The following is a 7,681-nucleotide window of genomic DNA, read 5'->3' as shown; positions in this document are numbered from 1 at the left end:
ACTTGTGTCGCTTGTTGCTTTTCTCTTCGCTTCCCACCATACCTTCTTTTCTGATGTAGTTCAAAATTTCCAGGAGACGACTCTACACAAGGGTCAAGAGAAGCAGCCAAGAGGTCTTGGCTGATCACACAGGCTCCAGAGTCCAGCTGCCAGAGTTCCATCCCAGCTTAGCTCCATCCTAACCAGGTGACATTGGCCAAATTATTCAATGCTTACTGCCCTAGTTGCTCCATCTGAGAAATGAGGCCGTTAACAATAAAATCAACCTGTTGTTATAAGAGCTAAACAAGTTAACACATGTCAACTGCCTAGCACACTTATCTAGCATATGGTGGGAACTTAAAGAAGAGGAGCCATTATTATGCCATTAGCCCCAAAATTCAGGACCAAACCCAGCTACATGCAAACTACAGCCCATTAATCCCCAAATGTATCTGTCATATTCCAGATTACGCTTGCTACAATACGTAACTCTTCTCTCAAAGGCAGATGTGTTGCTAAAAGCAAATGAAAAAAAATTATTTTTTTTCTATTATATCTTGACTTAAATAGTCAATTACTTGGGACACAGGCAGCTGTCACCGGGGTCCTTCCTCCATAGTAGCCAATATATGTAAAAGCCTCCCCCGGCTCTGGATAAACAAAAAAAAAAGAGAGATCGTATTATTTTTCTCAAGCATATATCTTTCTAACAGTATCAGAAGTTTATCTGAATTCAAGAATGAATCCCCTTACCCCTCAGTCTGAAGGCTGGAGGACTAGAAGGTAAGGGAGAGCACCTTACACAGAAACCAGCTCAATTTATTTGGAGCTATTTACTTAGCTGTGGGTCATCATCATCAAAAGCAGGGATTAGGGTAAGAGAAGAGTAGGAGCTGGACTAACTAAATAGAGGCTTGTTTTTCTCATGTAATGACATATCCAGGCATATGCCGTCCAGTGCTGGTACAATTGTTTAAGGGAGTTATCAAGAACTTTTTCTATCCTTCCACTCTGCCTTAAGATGCATTCTCAATCTTTTATAATCTTATAATATGGCCACTGTAAGGCCAGTCATTGAGTCAAAGACCACAAAAAAAGAAATGAAAGAATAGGGCAAAGGACAAAAGGTCGAAAAACCAGGCCAGCAAAATAGAGTTCTCTTAAAATAGTCTTCACAAAAATTCCACCTGCTTCCATGCGTTTACAAATCTTCTTGGCCAAAAATATCAGGCTCGATCATGTAAAATTGCTGATAATCAACTATGCTTACATACAAAAATAAGCATAGCCTATAATTTAATCTAATATGCTATATAGCAACCAAGAGAGGCTAAGACATAGGGTGTTTGATTTGTACCTATTGCCACTGAACAGAATCAGTTTGGTTAGTAAGAATAAATAGCTAAATAGATACTGAGTTAGTAACTAGCAGTGTCTCTTAAGTTCACCAAAGAGGAGGTCTATATTAATATCAGAGGGGGGAAGAAAGCATTCTTAAAGACAAAGAGGACATGGCAAAAATGATAACAAGTGCAATTAACAAGATAATGCATTTAATAACATAGGTTCAAAATTTATAAACCACTATTGAGGTGCCTGGGTGGCTCAGTCGGACAAGTGTCAACTCTTAATTTTGGTTTGGTTGTGAGATCAAACCCCCGTTGGGATCCACACTCAGCATGGAGTCTGCTTGTCCCTCTCCCTCTGTTCCTCTCCCACTCATGCTCTCTCTTTTTCTCCCTCTCAAGTAAGTAAATAGAATCCTTAAAAAAAATTATAAACCACTATTAACAGAAGAACATAAAAATATTGACAAATTTACTTTCAAAATTGGGGATTTTTACATATTTTTCTCAGGAACTGATATAATAAGCTGACCAAAAAAAATGAACATGATTAATAAACTGGATTCACAAACATATGTAGAACCCTGTTCCCAACAGAGAGATTGTTTTCTTTCAGGTACACAAGAATATTTCAGAAATGACCACATCTTTTGTCATCAAACTTGAGATCAACATATATCAAAGAATTAGCATCAAACGGTCCACGTCTTCTGATAAAGATGTGGTTAAGTTAGAAATTCTGAAAAGAAGTAACTTTTAAGAAACCATGTGTAGAGAAATTAACTTGATGCACTCCTTAAAAATTCATGGATTAAAGATTAAATCATAACATAAATCTTAAAGTACCTGTAACTAAATTGTACCAAATATGATACATATTAAATTTAGTGGTATACAGCCAAAGTCACACTTAGAGTAATATTTATAACTTTAGTTATGTCTGTTAGGAAATGAAAACGAAGGATGAAAAATTAGAAAGCTAAACATTAGGCTTAAATTATAAAAAAAAATAATAATAACAGAAAAAGTTAAAGAAGGAAATAAGAGATAAAAGCAAAATTTAATTTTTGAAAGAAATATTTTTTGAGGTATTGGAGAACAATGTTAGTATCAAATTCTTGAAGATACATAAAATACTTAAATTTGGAAAAGCTGACCATGAAAAAATAAGGTAAAATTAAATAATATAGAAACCAAATAAGGGACATTTACTGATTGATTATAGGTATTTAAAAAAATAAGAATACTATGCACACTCATATAAAGATACAACTAAAATTCATTGCTTCCTAGAAAAATGTTACTTATGAAACTGAATTCAAAATGAAATTAAAAATTTGGAAGTCTCTATAATCATTTTCAAATTTGAATTGAATGAAAGTCTATACACACGTACCCGCACACACACACAGACTTCTCACTAAACCCAGTTTCACAGATAAATTCTACCAAATATATATTTTTTAATTCTACCAAATATTAAAGAACAAATGATTCCCATGATAGAGAAATTCTTAAAGACTGTAGAAAATGAAAGAACATTATTTTTTGAAGTTAGCATATGATGTTAACTTAATCTTAATTAAGATTAAGATTAATTTAATTATGTTAAGTTAATCTTAATACTAAAATCAAACCAGAAAAAAAACACAAGAAATAAAATTAAAATCCAATATGGTTATCATAATAAATATTTGTTTTCAATATGATCATCATGGAAGCATAAAGGCCTACTTGAAATGAGTGGTCATGAATTTAAAGTAAGATCACTTCGCATGATTTTATGTTTTGCCAGTTATATTGAGTTCTCACAAATGCAGGTGCAAAGTATGCAGGGTTAGATTTAACCTGAATCAAAGAATTATTTATTGATACTGGCAGACGTGATTTTGCCAAACAAATTGGAAGAAGCAAAAGGAGCAGAGCTGCTGAGAACATAAAAAGAGAGTCATCATAACAACAGGCCACAGACTCTATTTGGAATAAGGAAGGATGCAAGGAGAGCAGGAGAATAAGAGATGGTAAAAGAAAGGAGAAAAAGAGAGAGAAAAAGAAGAAAGAAAGTGAAAGAAAGAAACAAACAAACAAACTAGGATCAATGAACTGTAGTCCTGGTAGGGATGAAAAATTGATTTTATCAGTAATCCTGAGAGGTAGGAGAGGCAGTATGTTATCACACTGATGCACAATGCCACTGAGACTCAGGTATGTTAATGTATTTTTCTAAAGTGAATATAATGCAGAAAGTAAATAGCAGAGCGTTCACTCCAACCTGAATATTCTGGCTCTAAATCCTTTCCCTGGACCTGCTAAATTATTCTGCAGGCCTGTCCTTGACTGATTTGCAGAAACCTTCCTACTTACTGTGATCTCTCAGGTTTATTCTCACCTGGGGTCAACTCAGGATTCCTACATCATCAGGCAGACCTTGTTATAGCTCCAATTTTATTATTATTTCAATAATGATTTAAATTGTAATTCTCTAGAATAAATAGTTTCAGGAGAGAGGAAACTGCTCTTTAAAAATACAAAATGAGTCCCATACCATAAAATATCCATACCGAATAAGGATGGAGATTGCAGTCCCACATTTCCCAATCCTTTTATATTCTACTGCAATTTAATTTTCCTCCAATCTTACTCCTCCTTTTGTGACCCATTACAATGCTCCTTTTCTCCTTTATGGAATGTTAAATTTTGAACACATTATTTACTACCTGCAGTTTTGCTGTTTCTTGGTTCTATATGACAATTTGTCTAAAAAGTGCCAAGAATCCTCTTCCCTAAGTGCCTATAAATCTCCTCAAAATGTCTATTTGTTGGGCACCCCTCCTCCTGCTAGCTTATATTACCGAGACTTCCTTCAAGGTCATCAAACTTGAAATATGTATTTATAATCATTATGTAATGAGATCTTCGGGTGAACTTCGGGGGGATACAAGGGAGACCTGTTTGAATATTTTTTTTGGTACAAACTGACATTTATTCTTCTGCCAGTATCAATAAATAAGAACAGGTACAATTTGTATGTTTGTCATCATTCAGGAAATTGACAAAAATGACTACAGAGTTGTCTCTTAAGCAAACCAGTTATCATTTAGTATCAGGGTCAGAACATGTGAAGTGGTTAAGTTGATATATCTTCTAGGTGTGCACCATCTTCTCTGCGCATCAGTTTCCTGAGTGTAAACTATCAACTCTGAAAGACACTGTTTCAGGCTAAACAGTACCAGTGCATTAACATTGTTGAGGGGATTCGCCACAGAATGTAAAACTATAAATTGAGAGCAAATTCCTCCTAAAATTATGTTCCTAACATATTATTGTAAGGAAACAAAAAGTACCCTGGAGGAATTAAAATAAAATACTTTTTTATAATTGGAATGCTGAATCCTGACCGCCCTCAGTGACCAAATTGCTATCCTAAGGAGAATCTGTATTTAGAAAATATAGTTATCATCTTGATATTCTCTCCTTTTTTATCACTCCTGAAAGGCCTTATTTGCTCTTGTTTTTATTTCTCTTTCCCTATTCCACCATATAATTTTCTATTACAATTATTTATTTTTGATTTCGCAGTAGTCTACCGTACTTGATTTTCTATACAACATTGAATTCCTGCCAGCTCTGTAAAACTCATTTCATAATGCTTTAAAGTGAGATTTTTCTCAAACCCCGATGCAATAAATGAGAACTCTGTGCCGTGTGGAAATTCCAGTCACTGCTTTTGTTTGCTTAAGACAACTTAATTGCTTGCAGAGCCAGCCCCAGTTTCATCTAAAACAAATTCAATGACTGTTGTGAGTAAGGTGAGAGCAAAAAAGAAATAACATATCACCTCTCTGCCAGGGGCTCTTCATGGCACCTGTCATCACCAAGAAGTCAATGTTGGAGGGAGGGGTGTCAAAGAGTGAGAATGGAGAATTGACAACTAATGTTCCTATGAAATTATTGCTGAACTAGAGGTAGAAAAATAATATCAACATCAAGCAAACTTTTTAAATAAGAGACAGCTGCACACAAGAGGCAATTCTGAAGTCTTTATCAAAATAAAATGTAGAAAAGAGAGAGAAAGACAGCCTTTCTTCAAATTCTGAGTCTCTAGAGATATCAAAACAAAGAGATCTGATAAGTTGCAGCTGAAGTAGAGGAAGCAAATTGACATTGCCCAAGACTTATAATTTTTTAATGTGTACATTGTTTTGAAATCTCATCATGACTCCTCTCTAACTCAGAAATTTCAATTGTGTGTTTAGGAGAAGACCAAGGTTAGGAAATGAGAAGTAGCTTAGTCTGACCCCAAACAAACACACAGATCTTCCATGGTGAAGGAGGCATGGAATGGATGTTGACAAGAAAATCCCGATGTCCACTAAAACACTTTATGTTAAGACTATCTGCCAGGTACAGGCGTTTCGGGGAGTAGAGGGAACATAAGAGAAATCTTAGGGAACCAATATGCCCACTTTGAGTAAATAATGTGTTTTAATGGTGCCTGCAGACCTTTCTTCCACTGAAGATCATGCTCGAAAGAAACCAAAATGTTCATATGGATGACCTGGCAAGAAGTCCGCCACCCAGGCCAAATAACAGCAGTATATGCCTTTGAGAATAATTCCGGACTACATAAACCTAACAGTCCCTAAGGAAATTGTTTTATCTCTATCATCCTGTGGGACCTGTGAAAGCCTGGAGAATTAGAGTTCCCTTTTAAGTGTAAAGTCCTTGAAAAATTTAATCAAGGAGAATCCATGAATTCTCTATCTAAATTGAGCTGATATTAGGCAACAATTTGGGGGGGGGTTGTTTTTTTTAAGATTTTGTTTATTTATTCATGACAGAGAGAGAGAGAGGCAGAGACATAAGCAGAGGGAGGAAGCAGGCTCCCCGCAGGGAGCCGGATGTGGGACTCGATCCCGGGACTCCAAGATCACATACTGAGCTGAAGGGAGACGCTCAACCACTGAACTACCCAGATGTCCCTTAGATAGCAATTTGTATAGCTGTTAACTATATAAATATCCTTGAAGACATAGTTCAGAAAAAGGGGCATCTAGTAATTCACTGTGTAAGACATCCAGAAACACAGAAGACCATAGAGAATTGTCCCCTCCCATTGCCTCTCACTGAATGGCTGTCTAGGAGATTAATATTTCTTCAAAGTCTACAGGCCAAAGCAACTAAAATACACAGCCTTCTGGGCTTCCTATATGAAACTTTTCCTATATGAAAGTAGGCAATGGAATTTAACTCCTGAAGAGTATTGGAACTGAAAGTATTCCCACATGGTAGGGTCCTAGAGCCAAAATCATTCCTTAAAATAGGAGTCCTACTTTTTTTCTTTTGGTGTGTCACTATGGGCCACCACCCTGCCTGGTGTTACCAATATTGTGAGAACAAGCTGTATCCAAATTCTCACTTCTGCAGAGATGTCCCTGAAGCCAAGATATGCATCTTTGACATGGGACAGAAGAAGGCAAAAGTGGATGAGTTCCCACTATGCGGCCACCTGGTATTACATGAGTATGAGCAGCTCTCCTCTGAAGCCCTGGAGCCCACCTGTATTTGTGCCAATGAAAACATGGAGAATAACTGTGGCAAAGATGGTTTTCACATCTATGTGGGGCTCCAACTCTTCCACGTCATCTGTATCACCAAGATGTTGTCCAGTGCTAGGGCTGAGGGGCTCCAGACAGGTATGCCAGGTGCCTTTGGAAAGCCCCAGGGCACAGTGGCCAGGGTCCACATTGGCCAAGTTATCATATCCCTCCATACCAAGTTGCAGAATAAGAAGCATGTGATTGAGTCCTTATACAGGGCCAAGCTCCAGTTCCTTGGCTACCAGAAGATCCACATTTCCAAGAAGTGGGGTTTACTAAATTTAATGAGGACAAATTTGAAAACATAGTGGCTGCAAAGTAGCTCATCCCAAATTGCTGTGGGGTCAAATACAAAATGCATCCCTAATCGCGCACCCCCTGGACAAATGACATGCTCTGCATTCATGGGAACCTCAGCACTGTCCCCTCCTTTTTCATGCCCACCAAAAAAATCCTACTTCTTACCAAAAATAATAGGGGTCCTACTGGTGAAGGAGGACTGCAAAAAGCTGATCATTGTCACAGCATACAGGTTTGATTGAACCATAAGGGCAAAAATGTCTTCCTTCCAAAATTGGGACTTTGTTGACCAGTATTTCAGTGACTGGTCTAAGATATGCACAATCCCAACATGGGCCATAACCATGGAGCATATGAAACAGTCCCAGAGGGATGATTAATAAAGGTAAATAAAAACTGAAATGAGAAGAAAAAAAAAAGGAGAGTGGGGCACCTGAGTGACTCAGTGGTTGA

General features: G+C 37.0%; 1 pseudogene; it reads left to right on the top strand.

The window, feature by feature from the left end:
- Positions 1–6,684: 6,684 nt before the first annotated feature.
- Positions 6,685–7,318, top strand: LOC121476582 (annotated as a pseudogene).
- The last annotated feature ends 363 nt before the right edge of the window (positions 7,319–7,681 follow it).

The sequence above is a fragment of the Vulpes lagopus genome, chromosome 15 (assembly GCF_018345385.1).
Source record: "Vulpes lagopus strain Blue_001 chromosome 15, ASM1834538v1, whole genome shotgun sequence".
NCBI lineage: Eukaryota > Metazoa > Chordata > Mammalia > Carnivora > Canidae > Vulpes > Vulpes lagopus.
Note: the sequence above shows the minus strand (reverse complement) of the source record. Positions and strands in the feature narration are given on the sequence as shown.